This window comes from Leptidea sinapis, chromosome 32 (assembly GCF_905404315.1).
Source record: "Leptidea sinapis chromosome 32, ilLepSina1.1, whole genome shotgun sequence".
Taxonomy (NCBI): Eukaryota; Metazoa; Arthropoda; class Insecta; order Lepidoptera; family Pieridae; genus Leptidea; species Leptidea sinapis.
Window position 1 is genome coordinate 8,876,725 of NC_066296.1, and position 24,145 is coordinate 8,900,869.

The 24,145-nt window shown below is 38.1% G+C and overlaps 1 protein-coding gene and 1 non-coding gene across 2 annotated transcripts in view; one reads left to right on the forward strand and one right to left on the reverse strand.

Moving 5' to 3' along the window:
- Positions 1-24,145, reverse strand: part of LOC126974376 (delta-1-pyrroline-5-carboxylate synthase) — a 649,376-nt gene that overhangs the window by 289,116 nt on the left and 336,115 nt on the right. The gene's annotated exons all lie outside the window — the stretch shown is intronic.
- Trnak-cuu (transfer RNA lysine (anticodon CUU)) lies at positions 7,990-8,071 on the forward strand. The gene is given in 2 exon segments: positions 7,990-8,027; positions 8,036-8,071. It is a non-coding gene; the product is annotated as a tRNA-Lys (tRNA).

Consider the following 24,145-nt stretch of genomic DNA (forward strand, 5'->3'; position numbering starts at 1 on the left):
GTCGCAACATTCGTGTACTCTCTAATCATTCTAACGGCATATGCCGCAGAGCTGAGTCTATCTCATAGTTGGGCAATATTGAATCACACATCCAGGTGGTGATTAATTCATTTATGTTTTCTACAACACCCTCCGTGGTTAAGATAATATGTAGCAGAGTTTTATAGATGCAACAATTTGCTCACCTACTACAAATAGACTGTGATTTTTTTATGAAATAGGATGACAACCACCTTTGTCTACAATACCAGACTAATCACAGAAACGTTGCAACCTTTATGCACGGACGAGTAAAAAAATAAGGACGCCATGTCACCTTACATAACAATGTAGCACCAAAACAAGCCGATTAATATGTAAATACATAGCCCCACGCACACACTTACACTACTACAGGCTGAAAGGCGGCCATTATGAGAATTGTCATCGTCTGTGACAGATCAGTTTGCGTCTCAATAAAATATTTTAAAAATGCCGTCGTGCGTTGTGAAAAACTGTAAAAACGATACCATATACGTATTTGTGGCCATATATGATTATTTAAGGGAGAAAAATTTGTGTAACTAGTATCCCCCGTAACCGCACACACACTAGCATAACGGAGCTTCACTTGCGAATATCACGGCGCGGATTACTTCTTTTTTACTCGTCCGTGCCTTTATGGTGTATTTATGCGTCTTTTTGAAGGTAAGGAAGGAAATGGTAATACAAAATGAAACTAAACACTAAAAATTAATAATACAAATAATAATAAATAATATTATAGCTGACCCAGCAAACGATGTATTGCCACATAAAGTACGAAAAAACATTTTCAATAATTAAATTTTTTTAGGGCTTAAAAATAGATGATTACTGATTCTCAGACCTTCCAAATATATCGTACATAAAATTTATCGTACTAAAGTTATTGTATTAGATACTGCAACCCGCGGATCAGTTCATGGAAGAGTAATATAATAATCGCGATTAAAAAACAGGAGTTAAACGTGGAAAGATGAGAATTTTAAGTTCTATGTATTTTTTAATATTAAGTCGTAACAAAATAAAAATAAAATAATATCAAAAAAAAACTTGTGAGTGGGTCGGGTTGGGTCACCCTTTTCATTTTGGGGTATGAAAAATAGATGTTGGCCGATTCTTAGGCCTAACCAATATGCACACAACATTTCATATTATGGTTCAGCTGTTTCGGAGAAAATTGGTAACAAACACCAGGACACGAGAATTTTATATATTAGATTAATAATAAAAATTACGTGACATCATCCTGGTGAGTCCATCAGACATATTATGTCCGGTTGTTCTCGTCTTGCCAATGGAGAGTATTTAAACAAACACAATCAAGTAGCCGGGATTATCCATCAGCACCTTGCTCTTCGATACAATCTTGTGCATTTTGAAGTTCCGTATTATAAGTATAATCCGGAGCCAGTTCTGAAAAACAGCCGTGCCAAGCTCTAGTGGGACCGAAATATCAACACGGACAGAACTATCATTGCTAATAAGCCTGATATCGTGTCGGTAGATCGGTTAGAGCGTCGTTCCGTGTGATGAAAACCTTGTGAAAGCTGAAATACTGGTTACTGACATGTGGTATGTTATGTCTTACAGCAAAGAGCCTGGACTCTTATCTCAAGAGGCTCTCGCTAAATAACTGGATGAAGGGTCAGATACAGAAGGTAGCTATTTTGGGAATGGCGCGTCTCGTGTAAGGTGAGGGAAGTCCCTCAGTGTGTCGCCCTAACCACCGGCGGAACTGTAGTGAACCAACGCCGGTGAGACTCTATTTTTTATATTTATATTGATAATTTTGTTTTTTATAAATAAAAAAATATTATAATTATAAGTGTAGGAAATAAGATTTAGTTGCAATAAAGTCTATCATTAAAATTAAGATTATGCGTACCACAACGGCGCCTATTTCTGGCGTAAAGCAGTAATGTGTAATGTGTTTCGGTCCGAAGGGCGCCGGAGCTAGTGAAATTACTTTTTTTTTGTGGAAAAGGAGGCCAGATGAGCTTACGGGTTACCTGGCGTTGAGTGATCACCGCCCACATTCTCTTGCAACACCAGAGGAATCACAGGAGCGTTGCCAGCTTTTATGGAAGGTGTATGCGCTTTTTTTGAAGGTACCCATGTCGTATCGTCCCGGAAATTACTAATGTCTCAAGGTGACGAGCGCTGTTGTGGTGCCACTCAGAATTTTTGGGTATTTCAAGAATCCTGAGCGGCACTGCACTGTAATGGGCAGACCGTATCAATTACCATCAGCTGAACGACTTGCACGTCTCGACCCTTATTTTCATAAAAAATATAAAAAAACATGCAAGTAACCCATAACACTCCTATATGCCTAATTTGGGGCAAGATATTTTTTGTAAAAATTGTGTCAACATGATTATTATTATTATTATTATCTGTATATTAAATTATATAAGAGATTTCCGCCTATATATTGACTCATCACGATATCTCTGGAACCATAAGTCGTAGACACTTGAAATTTGGTAGGAATATTCCTTTCGCTGCGTAGAGGTCAGCTAAGAAATTCCATCTGCAAGAGTTTTTTTATTAGTGAAAACATTTGTCGGGTCCGATAGTAGTACAAAAAATAGTAAAAGATGATATCATCGTCATCATCATCAGGTGGAAGACATCCACTGCTGGACAAATGCCTCCCCCAAAGATCTCCACGACGATCTGTTTTGCGCTGCCCTCATCCAACGTATTCCGGCGATCATGACCAGATCGTCGGTCCATCTTATGGGGCCTACCAACACAGCGTCTTCCGTTACCTACGTGGTCACCATTCGAGGACTTACATACTGCCCTAAATGGCACATATGGTTAGTTCCTCTCTTGGATTTTCTTTATATGATATATTCCTTCCATCTTCCAATAATACTCTTATACACTGATATTCTAAAACAATGAATCATGTCATTAGTATTTGCTTCGCCTACAGACGCTTATATTAACGTAAAAAGAATAATCTACCGTTAAAACCCTTTGCCGTTGTTTGATATTAAAAAAAATCACATATAACATTGATAATCATATTCAGCCATATCATTATCATCTCTTTCCAATTCTCTTTCTCTTACTGTTACTATAAATGAATTATATAAAACAACTGACATAATTTTATGAGAGAATATAAAAACAAAAGTAAAAAGAGACCTCTCTCGGGAAATTAATATTGTATTTAATATTCACAAATGCTGGACAGCGCTTAAAAATTCAGTATTTACGGCACCGTGTTTGGCCCGACTTAATTTTTTGTTTTAAACTTTATTTATATAAATCTAAAATACTTTAAACATGTGACCTTTTAATTTAATAGAAGCCTTTATTAACAATCTTCATAGAGAAACAAAGTAAATGATTGCGAAACTGAACTAGCAGTGAGCAGGGCACATATTTCAACGGTCAGATGACCGTTAGGGCAGTCAAGTCTTCGAATAGCGACCATGTACCCCCATAAGATGGACTGACGATCTGGTCAAGAATACGTTGGATGAGGGCAGCGCAGGACAGATCCCTTTGGAAATCTTTGGGAGAGGCTTTTGTCCAGCAGTGGACGTCTCTGGCTGATGGTGATGATAAAGACAAACATAAAATTACTCCATCTTCCTTAACAGTGAAGTTTCATATCAGTTCTTGATACAGGATAGTTAGGCTAGTTGCGTAACACAGCGCGGCCTTTTCTGTTTTGAAGCAGTGAAATACGAGCATTATTATGTTTCGCCTATAAGGGCGCCGTAGCTAGTTAAATTACTGGGCGTCATAGTGACGAACATAATTGCGATGACGTTCTATCTTTGAAAACATCAGCTATGATGCTGGGATCACTAACTCCGTCAACACTTAACGTAAGGGACGGCATACTATTATTTGACTTATTTGTAGCCTTCCAGAATTTTCGAAAATCATGCTGTGAGTGATGTGAAGCCAGAATGTCTATTCTGATCGCCACGCTATTATTTTGGCACCACTTTAAGCTCGACATAAAGAAATCTGAGTTCCGGCTTCTTTGCATACACATGACCCGCTGTTGGTCTACCACACCATATCCACATCAAAAAAGCAGTCCTGGTCTCCCGATGAGCAGCTTGAACATCTCCATCAAACCACATCCAACATTCCATCCTACCACAGGCCGCTTCCTCTTATGCTTAACAACGTAACTGGATTCAGAGGCAGCCTCCCTTAAAATAGTAACAATATTATTTAGTATACATATATTGGTCGAAAATATTTAGATTATGCATAATTTATTTTATTTACTTTTTATTTTATTTATTTTATTATAATTGGAAAACTTACAGCTAAATACAGTAAAAGATTGGAAAATATTTACATTGAAGGTTATTTACAAGTTTTCACAGATATTTACTAGCTAATTATAAAATAAATGATTAATAGACTAATATAAACAAATCGTAGAAAAAAAACTAATCTAGCGACTTGGTAAGATTCGTTAGTTTATGTTAGAGTGTTAATTCCAATGAATTTTAGAACTACTATCACAGAGGTTTTCGTTTACTGGTTGTAATGTACTCAATCTGGAGAGCAAAGCCAAATTGGCTGCGAAGAAGCTGGGCGTCATAAACAGAGCTCGGCAATACTTCAAGCCGGCCCACATGCTAGCGTAGGAGACCGCGTCCAACCCAGTGCTCTGTGAACGGCTGGATCACTTGGTGTTGCGTAGAGACATCGCTTCATTGTGCGTATTCTACCGCATTTATCACGGGGAGTGTTCCGAAGAGCTGCTTCACCTGACACGCCATAAATTAGGATATCATCCCCACCATCTGGATGTGTGCACCACTGTGCGCATTTCGAGGAGCTTTCTTCCACGTACTTACTACAAAGCTGTGGAATGAACTTCCTTGTGCGGTGTTTCCAGGACGATACGACAGGAAGGTACCCAACCTTCGAAAAAAGAGGTACACCTTCCTTAAAGGCCGGCAACGCTCCTGTGATTCTTCTGGTATTGCAAGAGAATGTGGGCGGCGGTGATCATTTAACACCAGTGACCCGTGCGCACGTTTTTCCATAATAAAAATCTCTCTTCCCATAATTTACTATATAAGCCCGTCATTAAATTCGCGTTTAATCGCGCATTAAATCGTTATTAAATTTACTGTTGCACGATACTTTCGGTTTTATTTAATCTAAATTACTTTTAATAACTAATGAATATAGGTCATAATTCCATGATACAACAGAAGAGACGGTCAGACACCTAATCCTGGAGTGCCGTAATGTGGCAACATACCGGGGGTCACCGAGGACTCTCCCCGAAGTCATGGGTGACATCAGAGGTTTGGGTAACTTCCTTGAGGAGTTTGGATGGCAAGATTACTACAGAAAACCCAACTTTACTACAAAAAAACGCACATAGCAGACGTTGAGTTGTGTAGCGTAAAGTAGCCCGTGAATACCTTTACCTATACCTATTCCAAGACACAAAAACGTTCCTACAATTTGTATAAGTAAGCACGTAGGTATTATATTAATTCTTTGAACTGACATGATTAATACTCATTGCTGTCCAATTATACAGATGATCCGTGTTACGAATTCATAAAAAAGTAACTAAAGCATAAGAAATCTCAAGCAAAATTTCATTGATTCTTCGATTATTAATATTTTATTTGTTCTCCTTTATTCCATATAAAATTTAATCCAATTAAGTAAGGAACACTTTAGAAATATTTCATCAACATTTACGACTTTCCGGAGTCAGTTTACGAGGGAACGAAACAGCAGTTTCTAAAAGTTCCCGGTCAGCGTATAAATTCTTAGCAGCTGTACTTTATTTACCTCTTGTCACTGACTTAACTTTATGATAATGTAAAAATTATGTTTTCTGGAGAAATTGGGCGCAGAAATACCCGATTCTAGTAGAAAATTTGTAAACGCCCTCTAGACGTGAAAATGAAAAAAATACCTCTTTGTTTGTATGTCGACTAATCCTTTTTTTATTTACTTTTTGATTTTTAGTTACTTTACAATTTGTTATGTTTTTAAAGTGATAACCCTCACTTCTGGGATTAATTACACAAATACAACTGAAAACAAAATTTTATTAACGATGCGGGACCCGAATCGCGACCTCTGGCGTTCCGTGCGAGCGCTCTTTCCAACTGAGCCAACCGTTCGAGTGACGTATCGTTTATAAAATCTTGTATGCTTTGTACAACTCTCTCTCTTTTTTCAGTTTTATTTGTGTACTTTAACTCTTGTTAGTGACGATTCAAAAGCGCTTAAATTAATGCCTAATTCAATGATAATATTTATTTGACTTTGACTTTTACAACAAAAGCGTTAGTATCAACTATGTTTCATATTAAACTGAAATTTAACCGTTGTACAAAATGAACTGCTAACTAAAAACAATATTTAACTAATTTTCATCTCTGATAGAAAATTTTATCTAAGCAAAGATAAGAATGGTCATATTATTGAAGCATATAATTTAAGGTGCAGTTAATAAATTTTAATACACATTGCTATAGGAACCAAATCAATATATTTTATAATCATTTCTTAATATATAATATATAACATAAAGAGAACGTATGAAGTAAAGAAATCTTCATAAAAGTTTCAGCAACAAAATCATAATAAAAAGGATATGTTATGTATATATCATCATCATCATCAGCCGCAAGATGTCCACTGCTGAACAAAGGCCTCCCCCAAAGATTTCCACGACGATCGGTCCTGTTGTTCCATCCATGCTCATCCACCATGATCTTGACAAATGATTGTCGGTCCATCTTGTGGGCCCACCAACACTGCGTCTTCCGGAACGTGGTTGCCATAAGACTTTACTGCCCCAACGGCCATCTATACGTCGAACTATGTGCCCTGCCCACTGCCACTTCAGTTCCGCAATCATCAAACATGACAAACATTACCAGCCTTACAAATAAACTTGGTATAAAGTTATAACTGATGATAAACAAAGAAAATGCAAAATGTTTACATTATCGTTGACAACACTGTCAATACAACGATAATTCTGAAGTTTTCCTAATGACAAGCTGCCTTGCAAATAAACGCGGGAAACATAATACGTCCGAACAAAACATTCGTAAGCAAAATGTCTATTTGTAAACATTTTACATATTATTGGTTTATGCTTAGTTATAATTTTATGCCAATTTTATTTGTTAGGCCGTACGTTTTTATAAAACTTAATAATTTTAGATAATTATTAATTATCCATCAGTTTTTAAACATGTTTCTGGAAATTTGCAACAGTCTTCAAGCTGCGGAGTGGCGGTGGAAATCATTCCAGCACTTAGTGGTGCTAGGAATATCGGATTAAGCGGATAGATTACTTACAATTAGAAGCAGAGACGATTGTACAGATAATGTTCCTTATAAAATACAAATTATAACGCCTTACATATTTTTACTAGCAAAGTTTTGCTAATCAATATTGACTTAGATATTATCTTAACGTTTTATATTTTATACTAATCGCTTTCCGCGACCATAAAGCAGTACAAATACTTGCATCTATCGTGAGAATGTCTAGCATATATTATATTGTCCTACCCTGTTGTTAATATTTATGCAAAATTGGAATTAGTTATATTGAGTTGTTTTTGTTTTTTCATGGACATAGTTACGTACAGAAAAACAAACAAATAGACTAACATACAAAAAATCTACAAAGTAATTTTTACGAATTGGTATCTATTGCTTGTAGACCTTAGAACTGAAAAGCAATTAGTATTCCTTAAAAAATATCAAATGAGCAGTAATAATTGCTTTTATAACCTTGAAGCTATAAAAAATGGGCGAAAACGTTTTACAAAATATATATAGTCTTCGACCCCTACAAATATAATATACTTCTCTCTCTCTCTCTAATTATAAGTAACGCCGCTGTGGTTAACATTTCAGTCGGCATTATGTGCTAAGAAGCGTCGTGCTGGTAAAATTAACAAAATTAAGAAATAATTCGAATAGTTAGCTCAGTTGGTTAGAGCACTGGCTCCTTAGCACGGAACGCCAGTGGTCGTGGGTTCGAGTCCCGCATCGTTCGGAAAATATATATTAGCAAGTGAAGCACCGTTATGCTACTGTGTGTGCGGTTACGGGGGATACTAGTTACACAATTTTTTCTCCCTTAAATAATCATATAATATTGCCACAAATACTTATATAGTATCGTTTTTACACTTTTTCGCAACGGACGAAGGCATTTTTAAAATATTTTATTGAGACGCAAACTGATCTGTCACAGACGATGACAATTCTCATGATGGCCGCCTATCGGGCTGTAGTAGTGTAAGTGCGTGAGTGGGGCTATGTATTTACACGTTAATCGGCTTGTTTTGGTGCTACACTGTTATGTAAGGTGACACGGAGTCCTTATTTTTTTACTAGTCCGTGAATTAAACTTTTATTTAATAGCCTGAAGGCGGTCGCTCCATTCTGTGGTATCATTGAGAAAGTCATTTATGTTATAGTAACATTCACCACACAAACGTTTTTTTAAAAATTCTTTTGAATATCGTTATACTTTTTTTTGAACATTTTCTGGGATCTTGCTGTAAAAGCATATACATCGCCCCATAAAAGATTTACTAACTCTACTGAACCGAGTAGTACGCATTATAAGTTTATGTCTGTTCCTGGTCTTAACGTTATGGTTATGACAGATAGATAGATAGATATAGGTACAGAAGATGAAAAAAAAAATAATATAATTATTGATAACCAAAGCGAAATAAGGGCTTGCCACAAGTGGGAATTTCATAAAATAATATCAAAAGACCAATCCTTTATGAAAACATATATTAAACAAAATATTTCAAGAATCTTTCAATCTTTTATCATCAAAGTTGTAATACTTTATGCTTTATTAAATTCTCTTATATGTATCTAAAACTCTAATTTCACGTTCCGTACACAACAAAAGGCCTTTCTGAGAGATGATGTAAAAAAGTATGTAATAATTTGCCATATCTGGAATAATTCAATAATGAGCAGATATTTGTATACTAGCTGCTACCCGCGACTTCAATCGTGTGGACGATAAAAAGTAGCAATAATACGATACCTGCATCTAGCGTGATAATTTGTATATCCTAAAATGCTGTCCCGACCTCTTATACAAAATTTGAGCTAAAACTTCGCCGCCCAAGGTATTCTTAACATTAGCCTCCATTACTACATGTTTTTTTAAATGAAAATGAGGGACAAGACGAGCAGGACATTCAGCTGATGGTAATTGATGCGCCCTGCCCATTACAGCGCAATGCCGTTCTGGATTCTTGAAAGACTAAAAAATTCAGAGCGACACTACAATTGAGCTCGTCACCTTGAGACATAAGATGTTAAGTCTCATTTGCTCAGTAATTTGACTAGCTACGGCACCCTTCAGACCAAAACACAGTAATGCTTACACATTAATGCTTCACAATCTTGGGCCGAGGAAGTTAAAGCATTCGACATGACCAGTGGGAGGCTCCTTTGCTCATGATGCCGGCTAACTTATGGGTACCACAACCGAGCCTATTTCTGCCGTGAAGCAGTAATGTGTAAACATTATTGTGTTTCGGTCTGAAGTGAAAGTGAAATTACTGTACAAATGAGACTTAACATCATATGTGTCAAGAATTTTTGGGTTTTTCAATAATTCTAAGCGGCACTGTATTGTAATGAGCATGGCGTATCAATTACCATCAGCTGAACGTCCAGCTCGTTTCGTCCCTTATTTTCATGAAAAAAAAAAACAATTTTATCGTTCTTTGATTATTAACGCACTGTAATAACTAAAGATCGATTAAAATGTTAACCTAATAATACCCACATTACTTACCTGCAGTGTGCTTCAGTCAATTAGCCAACGTCGCAGCCAGCCAGTCTAATCCAGTGCAAACCGGATCAATCTAGGTGTCATGTTTACAGGATTATATCCGGTTTTCCACTCTACAGCTTAAGCACTGCCTTGTGCAATGTTGCCTCGAACGATTAGTTTCGCACGTTGCTAGCTTTCGACCGGTTTCCGTGTTAAATAAAGGACTATTATTATTGTCTTTATTACGTGTATTAAAAATATGTCTATAGAAACATTAATATAAACTTGATCTTTCTTCAGTGAACATATAAATTTAAATAAAATAATGATAGAAATATTATAAGTGCTAATTCCAAAAGCTCTATATATAAGGAAAATGGTCTTTGTTTGACGCTCTTTCACGCCTAAGCCACTGATCGTATCAACATAAACCTACCACCATTCGATCTGAAATTTATCCTGAATGGTTTATGGCTACTTATTTTTTTATTGTTTAATCTATTTCCATTTAAAATTCGCCCAGCGAAACGGGTGGGAACGGCTAGTATTTTAATATGTAAGAGATTAAATTTCTAAGATTATTAATAATGACCAAAAAGTGATGAATTTTTTATTTTTATTTAGTTTCTGCAAATATTAATAATAAACTGGTAATTATTATAAATAATTTTCAATTAATCATACTTACCGTAGTATAGATTATATAGCTACATATAGATACTGTGCAGTAGATACTGATATTGTGCAGTAACGCAGGAGAGAGCTATTCGCGCTATTTATAACCTAGTCCGAAAGAATCGTTAAGAGAAAAAATTAAAGAAATAAACATTTTAACTGTTACATCTCAATATATTCTTGATAATTCATAAGTGCTGGAGACGCCTCCTAAAGATCCCGTGGACGGCATTTCACACCAATGTATCTATCCTCAAAGAGCTTCGTATTAAAGACAGACTATCGTCAATTGTGCAACTAAGAATACTGAAGTTCTTTGGTCACGTCTCTAGAAATGAGAACTCGATGGAGAGACTGGTAGTTCAGGGCCAGATGGAAGGCAAGAGAGCCCGCGGTCGATCGCCAACCCGCTGGATAGACGCCATCACAAAGGCTACTGAGTCCACCATAGTCCAGTGTACTCGCAACGCCTCTAACCGCCAGAAATGGAAGCACATCGCCAGGAGATCTACCCTCAGAAAGGATGTTGACCCACCGAACACTCCACCATGTACCTCGTCAGCGCAACCACGACCACTCTGACAAGAGTGTCCGACTAAGAAGAAGAATTCATAAGTAATAAAGTTTATAAACACATTATCAAATTGTATTACAAATTTTATTAAGAAACTGTGATAATCAAAATATAAAACAATTGGAAACGAAATTCAAAAGTATTGTTAAAAACCATTTGTATGGCTGTAGCCTGTATGACTTTCTTAGTGATACAACAGACTGGGAATAGAGCGACCGCCCTCGGGCTACTTAATAATAAATTTTATTGTACGACATTATATATATTGAAACGAATTTAAAAAAACCCGCTGAGTTTCTTGCTTCCGTTCTTTTCAGGTCATAAGGTCTGAGGCATACTATTTCGAATGGGTGGTAGTTTTTGACGTTCAATAAGTGATTTGGTACACTTGGCCCGTGGAGCCCAGAGGCGCGGAGAATGTTCAAAATATTATCTTCGCGCCTCAACAAGGCTACTGGAAACCCAAGCGCTAGCAGCTATTTCGGTCAACGGATCAGCCTAGCTATCCAACGTGGAAATGCTGCTGGTATTCTTGGTACGATTCCCCGTAGTAGTGATAGTTTAAATTTAATGTAATCATAGAATTGTAAATATAGATAAAAGATTTGTTTTGTTTGTATAAATATTATAATATAATATTAATAGATTTTAAATTTGAATGGTGATATTACGAAAATATTAAGAATCTCAACGTGAAAAATAATAAATAAAATTAAACCTATTTTTTTTAAAGAGCCAGTAATTTGAAACCTCCCTGCGAGACACCTGTGTATAGCGCGACTATTCAACTTCTATTACTGAGTATTACATTTGGATATCTATGTCCGTGACCAAGTTCACTATAAAATCAAGGGTGTATTGGGAAAATAGAGAAATTATATTAATTTTAAATAATAAATGCTGAAAACGTTAGAATTACATAAAATTTATTCCTTTTTAACTAGTGTTATAATGATATTAAGTTACACTTTCGTTAGATAATATGATACTATTTAGATATTGTTAATGAGTTTGGAGCTGTTAATTATATTACATTATAATACTAACTGTTTCCCGCGACTTGTCAGTATTTACCAGTGTATAAACTATATTAATTGATGTTTCAAAGTTACCTACATACATATAATTTAAAAAACAATCAAATATCTCTTATCCTCAGGGCAGTGTTCGCAAAAACCCGCCTAACACGAAAAATACTTTAATTTTTAAGGTTAATATATACCATATGACATTTACAAAAAAATGTGGCTTTCTATTGGTAACAGAATTTTGAAAAATCGGTTCAGTAGATCCATGGATGAACCTCACAAATATAACCTCTTTACTATATAAGTAACTACCTATTTATATATATCAAATCAAGTCAGAAATATTTTATTTTGTATTTAAATTGCATTACACTTGAAATATGTAATTTTTTCATACAGCTCATTCGGAAAGCATATTTCCTTAGAGAAGAACGAGCAAGAAACTCTGAGGTTGCTCTTTTCAAAACAGAATGGTATGACATTTAAATTTACAAATCATTACAATTACAATATATGGAAAGTGATGCAACAAAAATACTCAAACGTCAATTACTAAATGCCTTACACGAGTTAGTAATAATAATAATAATATTGACAATATTGACACACTTTCACACAAATTATCTTGCCCCAAGTTAAGCATATATAGCCTGTGTTATGGGTTACAAGACAATGATATATTTAATACAATATACTTACTTAAACATACATAAATTCATATAAACGTAAATAAATACATTTAAACATCCATGACTCGGAAAAAAACATCCATATTCATCATATAAATGCTTGCACCTACCGGGATTCGAACCCGGGAACTCTAGCTTAGTAGGTAGGATCACTAACCACTCGGCTATACAGGTCGTCTATACAGTAAAAAAAATGTAAATTAATAAGTAAAAACATAGTTATAGTTATTGAGTACATACATATACTCCAATACAGTAGATGTATCAATCAACACATACCGTAAATTAAATAAAGGCATTATGCAAGCATTTTGTTAGCTATTACACATATAAAAAAACAGCCAAGTGCCTGTCAGACTCGTCCATAAAAAGTTTCGTAGCATCAAGAAACATTATAAAAGTTCTTGTAGTTCGTTGTAACTTTGATCGATGTTTTCATAATAGTGTATTTTAATCAATTAAGTTATTGACAATACGATTTATGACGTATTAAAAAACGCTACTTACTAGATCTCGTTCAAACGAATTTACGAAACTTCTAGTTTGCATGGTATGTACATCATATTATATTTTTATAGTTTTATCATTCTTATTTCTGAAGTTACAGGTGGGGGCACATTTTACCACTTTGGAAGTGTCTCTCGCGCAAACTATTCTGTTTTAAAAAAATATATTAGAAACCTCAATATCATTTTGGAAGACCTATCAATAGAATGAGAAATTTATTGTTTTTCTTTCTATTTTTATGTGAAAATCTTAATGCGGTTCACAGAATACATCTACTTCCAAGTCCAACAGCATAGTTCTTATAGTTTAGTTTCGGAAGAAAGTGGCTGTCACATATAGACGGACAGACAGATAGGTATGACCAATCTACAAGGGTTCCGTTGTTTGCCGTTTGGCTACGGAACTCTAAAAACGCTGGTCAGGAAGCTATGTCACTATATATAAATACATTATGTTTTGTACAGGTGAGGTTGATTTATTATCTAATCTTTAATTTCTAGTGTATCTTTAATCCATAATAAATTTAATAAATTAGTTTTAAACTGACCAATATATTTTACTGCGGTTATATTCTCACTGTCCATGGATATCATGTTCATGTCCAGCTTCCGTAGGAACCGCTATTCTACACTCTATCGTAACGGTATTAGATTCATTATTGAAGTGTCAAGAATATTGGCCTGAAATAGTGCATTCGTATTCGGACTGCTTCCGCCATTAGTTTTAATAACCGCCGATTTCCTCACAGGACATTCGTATTTATAGCAATAGCTACCTCTGCCGCATAAAGTCTGATATCGCTTGGCAGTTTCCCAAGCGAAGGTAATAACTAGAGATTCACTTTTGAATATATGCGTTGTAGTTCCCGCTTTTGGTTCCGTATTCAAATGTGGAACTAACTTTCTAGCTTCTAACTAATCTCTACGTCTGTCCGTCTGTCTGTCTATCACCAGATTATATCTCAACACCGCAATTCCTAGACAATGAAATTATAACAGAATGAAGTCAAATTCAAATAAACTTTATTCAATAAGACTTAAATTAAGTGCTATTGAATCGTGTTACGTGTATTGCAAAGACTTAGATTAGTATATTCTATAGACTACTAGACAACCCGATAATTTGTGATCAATTTTGATTCATCAATGTGTGCGTTAGCATTTTTTGTCGGCGGCGCTAGGCACTTGAGCAGATTGCTGAAGAACTAAGCCTATTCGCCAATAATGCAAAATGGAGGCCCCAGTGCAATGTAGAATCAAGAGTAATGCCAATAAATATTGCTATTTTATATATATTTTAATCTGCTGATTCCACCGGTTTTTAACCACCTCTCCATTTAATACAACATTCGCATCTAAATTTTCGAAATTTGACGTGGTAAATTTAATATATTTATTTTAATGACTATGGTTTATTGCACTAAATCAGTCAGATTGAGCATTGTATACTTAGTCATATAAAACTTGGTTTCTTTTCAATTTGAATATGAGTGAAGTGTCAATAATACTACATTGTGTTTTTTCTCTACATTGTTAGCTATTTTTGTATAAAGTAGGAAGAGGAACGGTCCCAGAATCAACCCTTGTGGTACCCCCTTACCCATACCGAGAGGAGTCCAAGAAGATCCCTTGCCATTCACATTGTCCTTCTGATTTCTATTATATTAATAAGAGATCAGAAGATCCAGCGGAGATAGTTTTATACCAATGTGAGCTAGCTTCCTGGCCAGCGTTGAATGTTGAACACAATCGAAAGCCTTAGATAAATTACAGATACCAAGTGCTTTCTGTGATTTCTCCCAGGCCTGAAAGATATTCCTGACAAGTTCAATACCTGCATCCTTAGTTGAGCGTTACCTTGTAAAGCAAAATTGTTTTATATGAAGTAACTTATTAGTGTTAAAGTGAGTAAGCATTAGGTTTAAAATTATTTTTTCAAAGATTTTTGTATTGATTATTATAAGAGTTGCGGTCTTTTTCTTTTCCAGATTCCCAGTTAATAACATTCCAAGTCAAATTTACTTTATTTGATGCAATTTTTATTATTTTTCTAATATAGACACTAGACTTTGCAATAGAATACACATGTTTAAATAATTTAGAGTATTTTTTAACATACGCGATAACAGATGCGATCAAGATATTTATTATGATACTGATCCTAGGAATGCCACCCGTTGTCCAATCATTAAATGACAAGAGACCACCTAAGTTCGAAGTAAATGGAGCAGCAAACTCTGTTTTTGATTATTTTAAATAACATACAGTACATCTCAAATAGAGATTTGAGAGTTTTACCGAAACATTACCTCTATATATCTCCATTCGCCTATTATTCACCGGAACAAACAGAAACTTTAAATTCTAGCAATGCAATGCGAAGGGCATAGCTCTATACTAATAGGAGAATTTCGTGGATGTTTTGCTACTTCTACTCATAAAAAATACAGCCTGAGTTAGCGGGGGGTACACCACATTATATCCTTCCTTCCTTGTTAGTCCCAGAAAACGCTAGTAAAATTTCATACAATCACAACCGCGGGCAGTCTACCCAAAATACATCTACTCGCGTCTACATCTGCTAAATTAATATATGGTGAAAATAGTTTGTATTAGTACACGTAAACGTTAAACAAAAGCTTCAACAATCTCTTTTATAGCCCGGTTTTATGTGCCTCGTAAACCTACGAGTGTTTGTACAACAATAACGAAATATGAAGTTCCGACGAATAAAGACATTATGTCACAAGTGGTTTATTGCGTTTACCGCGGAAGTTTTGAATGGAATTGCCCTTAAGTTTGCTTAGAATTTGGACGAGTATATTCTCTATAGCTACATTATTATTTGATGACTTCATGTGTGGCTGGACCTACGCTTTGTAAAACGCGAATGTGGACCGCCTTAAAGTATTGCCTTGCTTGCAATTAAGTGGATTCAAATAAAAATTCTTTAATTTAATACTGCTTTTTCAGCACTGCAAGCTCCTCAGTATACACTGTGTCAGATACTGCCTAGCCAGTAAACAGCTACTCGTACTCGGCTTGCCTGTTCTGGCTACACGATACATAGTAGCTGCTCTACAGTCATGCGAGTTCGAGATGTCAATTCAAATTGTCTTAATTATTAAAGAGAGAGAAAAGGGTTTGGGTTATGGAGAGAGCACAAAGAGAACTATTTGTACACTCAACTCTCTAGTTGGCACTGGTGAGCTTCTATCGAACGAGTCCAAATAATGTGAGAGATGACAAAGCTGCTGATGTGCAAGTAGCTACCGGGCGAAAAGCCGAGTGAAAGCAAAACATTTGAGGTAACTCGCTTGCGAGCCCAGCCACCCTTCCAACACCCCTTTCCCATGGCAGAAGTTCTGCGGGAACGGTTTTAACTGAATCCCGCTAAAACAACTGATGTGTTCACACACAGTAGTTTGATTCCTCTTTTTTGCGGTAGAGCAACCAGTGGCATTTTTTGGCCAGATTAAAACAAAAATTCAGACGTGATATTTATTCAAACAAAACAAATCTTATTACTACATTTGCAATACTATGATAACATAAAATGGGCAGTAATAATATGACAGCGGTACTAAAAAAGATCTTACCCCAGGAGGGTACCGGCTCTACCAGAGTTGGAGAATCCCTCCCTGGGCACTCTAGCTCGGGCTGCCCTTAGTATTCTGGGGAGGGCACAGAACCGCGCATGACCAAGGACAAACGAGGCAGTATCACCACGGCACCCCGCTCCACACTCTTCGTGGACTTTTGCAATATCGGGGGAATTCACTCCAATTTAAACGCCATCCACCACCACCTTGAGACGGCGCAGCCGGCCTTGTGTTTCCTTACTGAGACGCAGATATCTCGACCTAGCGATACGTCATATTAAACGTACCCCGGGTACAAAATTGAGCACAATTTTTTGCCTCATGCCGGGGTATGTGTGTATGTTAGGGAGGATATCTGCTGTCGCCGTCTCGGCAATTTTGAGGGTAGGGACCTGTCCATTCTCTGGCTCCGTGTAGATTTAGAGGACCGCGTCCGCATCTATGCGTGTGTCTACAGGTCCCATAGTGGTAACGCAGAAACCGATCATCTCATGGGCTGCGTTCAAGCGGCAATTGACGACGTACTTGCACAGATCCCCTCCGCTGAAATCGTAGTCTTGGGTGATTTCAACGGGCACAATGCCGAATGGCTTGGATCACGTACCACAGACTACGCAGGGCGATCTGTGCATAATTTTGCATTGGCGTATGGTCTGTCCCAATTGGTCGAGTCGCCAACGCGGCTCCCGGATGTGGATAGCCACATGCCGTCCTTATTGGATCTTCTGCTGACTACACATCCCGATGGTTACCAGGTCTTTGTCGACGCCCCTCTCGGAACGTCCGACCATTGCCTGGTCAAGAGTGTAGTGCCTATCCGACGCCAACGTCGCAGACCACCAGCGACCCGCCGCGTTTGGCACTACAAGTCAGCAGATTGGGATAGGATGCGTTCCTTTTTTGCATCCTACCCTTGGGGTAGGGTTTGTTTCCCTTCGGATGATCCTAGTGCCTGCGCCGTTGCAGTAGCCGATGTGATACTACAGGGTATGGATATTTTTATACCAAACTCTCTAGTACCCATCGGTGGCAGATCACAGCCCTGGTTCGATGCGTCAGTTAATGCAGCATCTGACTGCAAAAAACAGGCGTATCGAACTTGGGTTGCGGCGCTGGGCACAAAGGATCCAAACTGCACAGTTCTTAAGAGGAAATACAACCGTGCCTCCAGATTTTTTAAGCGGCAAATCGCCCGTGCGAAGTCAAAACACGTCGTCAAAATCGGCGAGCAGCTTTCCAGTTACCCGACCAGAACACGGAAGTTCTGGTCGTTGTCGAAAGCTGCTCTTGGTAACTTCAGCCAGCCGTCCATGCCGCCGTTGCACACGAGGAATGACACCCTGGCCCATACGGCAAAAGAGAAAGCCGATCTCTTGTGCACTCTTTTCGCCTCCAACTCGACTCTTGACGACAACGGAAAAACACCGCCGACCATCCCGCGGTGTCAGAGCTCTATGCCTGAAGTACAGTTCAGACAGAAAACTGTTAGGCGAGCTCTGTTTTCGTTGGACGTCAGGAAGTCGAGCGGGCCAGATGGCATTTCTCCAATCGTGCTTAGAACGTGTGCCCCTGAGTTGACGCCTGTGCTAACGCGTTTATTCCGGCACTCTTATTCTAAAGGCGTAGTCCCTGACTCATGGAAGTCTGCCCTTGTCCATCCGATCCAAAAAAAAGGAGACAGTTCGGATCCATCCGACAAACTACGGGCCTATTGCTATTTGCTCCCTGCTCTCCATAATCATGGAGAGCATAATTAGCCATCAGCTCTTGGTATACCTAGAGGGTCACCAGTTGATCAACGACCGACAATACGGGTTTCGCCATGGTCGGTCGTCAGGTGATCTTCTGGTATACCTGACACATAGATGGGCTGCGGCTATTGAAAGCAAGGGGGAAGGCCTGGCAGTTAGCCTGGATATAGCGAAGGCCTTTGATCGTGTATGGCACAAGGCGCTCCTCTCCAAACTTCCATCATTTGGGCTTCCCGAGAGTTTGTGCAAGTGGACCTCCAGCTTCCTCACTGGGCGTAGCATACAGGTCGAGGTCGACGGATATTGCTCGAACCCGAAGCCCGTGAATTCTGGAGTGCCCCAAGGCTGTGTGCTGTCTCCCACGCTGTTTCTTCTGCATATCAATGATCCAACAATCATTGCTATGCAGACGACAGCACTGGTGATGCCATATACACGGGCCATGCAGGTCTCTCTCGGGAAATCAGTGCCGGGAGAACCTTGTGTCTTCTATGGAGTCCTCTCTTGAGAAGGTCGTGGAATGGGGAAAATTGAACCTTGTCCAATTTAACCCCCAGAAGACTCACGTTTGCGCGTTTACCACAAAAAAAAACCCCATTTGTCGTATCACCGCTCTTCGACAACACGATACAAAGCCACGCCTTGTATCGGAATACTGGGTCTCGAAATCTCGAGCGATTGCCAATTTCGTGGTCATCTGGAAGGCAAAGCCAAATTGGCTTCAAAGAAACTGGGCGTCATTAATAGAGCACGGCAATACTTCAAGCCGGCCCACATACTAGCGCTCTACAAAGCGCAGGTCCGGCCACACATGGAGTATTGCTGTCATCTCTGGTCTGGCGCACCCCAGTATCAGCTCGATCCATTTTACCGCGTGCAACGCAGAGCAGCTGGAATTGTCGGGGACCCAGTGCTCTGTGAACGGCTGGATCCCTTGGCATTGCGTAGAGACGTCGCTTCATTGTGTGTCATCTACCGCATTTATCACGGGGAGTGTTCCGAAGAGCTGTTTAACCTGATTCCTGCCGCCGAATTCCTACTTCGCACGACACGCCACAAGTTAGGATATCATCCTCACCATCTGGATGTGTGGCGGTCCTCCACAGTGCGGTTTTCAAGGAGCTTTCTTCCACGTACTACAAAGCTGTGGAATGAGCGTCCTTGTGCGGTGTTTCAGGGACGATACGACATGGGTACCTTCAAAAAAAGCGCGTACACCTTCCTTAAAGGCCGGCAACGCTCCTGTGATTCCTCTGGTGTTGCAAGAGATTGTGGGCGGCGGTGATCACTTAACAACAGGTGACCCGTACGCTCGTTTGTCCTCCTATTCCATAAAAAAAAATTGAAACTATCATTACGGGGAAGCGTAGCTAGAATACTGGGAGCATTTCCACGTTGGATAGCAGGCTGATCCGTTGACCGAAATAGCTACCAGCGCTAGGGTTGCCAGTAGCCCTATTGAGGCGAGAAGATAGTACTTACTTTGTACATTCTTTGCAGATCTGAGCCCTACGGGCCAACTAGCTCAACACCAAACGGCACTAAGATGTAAGACTTATTGATACCGATACATTTGCACCGCTTGCTGTCTTCTGCATTCGAAGCAGCAGCCCCAGTACCAACTTGGACATGAGAAGAACCAGAGTCCCTGAACAACGCCTTTCCCCGTGCCCAACTTACTTACTTATTTCGCGTGCGATCGCCCGGGCCGCCGGACCGACTAGATAACTGGTTTTGTTTGTTTATAATCCAATTCACTTGAGTCAACAACTTCCTTACTTTTAGTTTTTAATATTGTTTTGTATAACTTGCAATGAGCGATTCTCTCCTAACACAGATTATCTAAATCTACCAGGAGAGTTTCATATGTGATTGTAAATGACTGTGTACAAATAAAGAAATTTTGAATTGAATTTGAATTTGAATTGAATTTGAAGCCACCCGAGTCATTCCATCAGTGGTATTGGTATGGAAACAACAACCGAAATTGGGTATCTTTCGTTATCTCATAGGAGAAAATGATTTTAAGTTTTAAGCCAAAAAACGGTGTGCAGGAAGCTGGTGGAAATTTTTACATAAAATTTAACGTGTAATTAAACTGAATCCTGCTGTTAACTGGACATTGTCACCCTGTTTGTCGGAGCAAAACCGAATGCGAAATTCGGAATGATCAGTTTTTTGCAGATCCTGCGTAAAACTGTACCTGCAAAAAATGGGATATTGCCGTGTGAAAGGGCTGTAAGTTACGTCAAATCAGTGCGAGTTACTGCTGTGCAGTTACTTGGCAGGCTGAATCGTACGCCAGGTCGCACTGAGCAAACTTGCATTAAGTGCCAAAAATAAGAAAACTTCTACCAAAGAATTTGACCTGGACGGATCTGGATGTGTGGCGGTCCTCCACTGTGCGCTTTTCAAGGAGCTTTCTTCCACGTACTACAAAGCTGTGGAATGAGCTATCTTGCGCGGTGTTTAAGGGACGATACGACATGGGTACTTTCAAAAAAAGTGCGTACACCTTCCTTATAGGCCGGCAACGCTCTATGATTCCTCTGGTGTTGCATGAGAATATGGGGGCGGTGATCACTTAACCCCAGTTACTTCTTACGGTCGTTTGTCCCCATTTCCATAATAACAACCTTAGATACATAATTCCATAAAATTTATTGAATTAGCCATTATTTTGCGAAAATCCATGTTATGTGGTATCATAAGTGTTAATTCCGCTAACATACTTACAAACCACACACAATTACATTATAAGTTTTATGAAATTGTCTATCAATTCCTAAGTTATTTAGTTAAAGTAAGATATTATAACGCTTTCCAATAATTCGTAGTAAATATAGAATTGCTTTATGATCCAACGCTTAGTATGCCACAGACTTGGGAAAGGTTTCATTGAAAATCCCGTTCAAAAATTCCAAAATTGGAATGATCGCATCTTCAATCTTCTAAGAGTCGTCTCAAAAGATTATCAATAAATTCTTAGCACTAACGTCCAAATTCCCATAACAGGTTCTCGAAATGTGACTTTTCACATTGCGTTGCCTTCTTGTGAATAGGTCTGAATAGAGCCTTTGTATGGCCTTGTATGTTCACCATCCCAGCCGGAAGCGAACCCTGTGATGGAATTTTTAATGGAGGCCGGTCGTTTCGCAATATGACAATTTTCGTTTATTGTTATAACACAATGCTTCACGGGTTGTGGTTAATTGGACATGAATTTTAGATATTATGTCGAGTAAAATTGTGGGATTGGTTAATTAAATCGGTTTCGTACATAGAATGTCTCAAGAATTCATATATTTTCGTTGTATTTAGTTTTAGTCAAATTGCAAGAATATATAACAACATAATATCTACAAACTACTACTAATTTACTCACACAATCATTTTACTTTTCTTTAATGTTATTAATTAAAGCGTCGAATAATCCTTTTTTTTTTATTCAATATTGATACGCGACATGTGTATTTTAGCCTTAGTCATGGGATTTTTATACAAAAGAAAGAGTAAGCCCTTAGTTAAAAATAATCACTAAGTCTAAAGTCATTCGAATTTAGTGTTAGAGTTGTTCATATGTTGAGAGCCTTCTTGAGTGTAAATTCCGCTAAGTATCGCCTCTACACGAGGCATCCTCAGGAGATGTTCACTCGCTAAATTCTGGCACGAGACCGAATTTGGCGAGTCAAATTAATACATAGATTGATAGATTTTTGAAATCTTCATAACAGCATTCTCACTCTCAAAGGGAACGATTAGTAAATAATTTGTTTTTAGCCCAATAATTAATATACTTAATTAAATTTTCTACAAAACTGACAGACAATGTTCCTTTTAAATAAACGTAACGAAGTATTTCATTGAACTTTAATAACTTGGAGTAATTACCCAAAGATTAAATGAGGGAGTTGAATAGTATAATATTACTAATAGGAATTTTCAATTCAATTGAAAATGTTAGAAATTTTGTTAAAACCACTGAAATACAAAATACTTAATTGAAAATATTTCATTGGAATGAAAAGCAATATATTTGAAAAGATTTTAGATAGATGTAATTATAAGTCTTACAAATTTAAATAAAATACTTTACGCTCCCCCTGAAAACTTTTTTGGTTAATTATGTAAATTATAACAATTGTAACCTTTACGCAAATAACTTATGTAAAAAATACAATTACATTTACACGCTATTTAATTCTTGATATACTATTTTATTTAAATATAAGATGGATGGGCAGCGTTCAAGAGGCTCCATAAAATATTCTTGTCCCAATTACCACAGTGTCTGAAGACGAAGGTTTTCAACCAGTGTGTGTTGCCAGTGATGACTTACGGTACGCAGATGTGGTCGCCAAATATGGGCCTTATGATTTCTCATAACCCTGTGATTATCTCATGGTCGCTCAGAGGCCAATGCTATGCTCGGAGTTTCCCTGCGAGATCGAATCAGAAATGGGCAGACGTAGCCCAAATTATTGTGAAACTGAAGTGGCAGTGGGCAGGGCACATATCTCGACGGACAGATGGCCTTTGGGGCCGTAAAGTCCTAGAATGGCGACCACGTACCGGAAGATTGGACTTGTCGGTCCCACAAGATGGACCGACGATCTGGTCAAGATCGCCGGAATACGTTGGATGAGGGCAGCGCAGGGCTGATCGTCGCGGAAATGTTTGGGGGAGAGCCTTTGTCCAGCAGTTGATGTCTTCCGGCTGATGATTATGATGATGAGGATCATAACTCTCCTGACAAAGTAATAGCTGCTAAAGTCTCCATTAAAGGAAACTACTCACCTCCCAAACCTCGGGACCAAATTTCTATGAACCGTTACAATATCCTTTGCGTTAAACGCGTTTTATACGTTATGTGTTTTATACTCACAGACGAGTAAAAAAGGAAGAACTCCGCGCCGTGATATTAGCAAGTGAAGCACCGTTATGCTAGTGTGTGTGCGGTTACGGGGGATGCTAGTTACACAACTTTTACTCCCTTAAATAATCATATATGGCCTTTTTAAACGACGGCATTTTTAAAATATTTTATTGAGACGCAAACTGATGTGTCATAGACGATGACAATTCTCATAATGGCAGCCTATCGGCCTGTAGTAATGTAAGTGTGTGCGTAGGGCTATGTATTTACACGTTAATCGGCTTGTTTTGGTGCTACACTGTTATGTAAGGTGACACGGAGTCCTTATTTTTACGAGTCCGTGATTATACTGTTGTTATTTCAGTTTTATTGACAGTTTCACAGTCAAGCTATGGGCATTAAACGAAAGTTAGGTCACGTTAATGAATGTCTGTATTGGACAGGACCTTTCTATGTACTAATCCAATAATAAATTTTTATTTCATGAAATAAATCCACAACCGTGCCAATTTTGGTTCAATATAAAATTTGGATTTTTTTTTCTGTAACCCACTGTTCTGGGTCCAAAAATAGTCTGTCCCAGAAAGTCTTGCTAACTCTTAAAAAAATCTG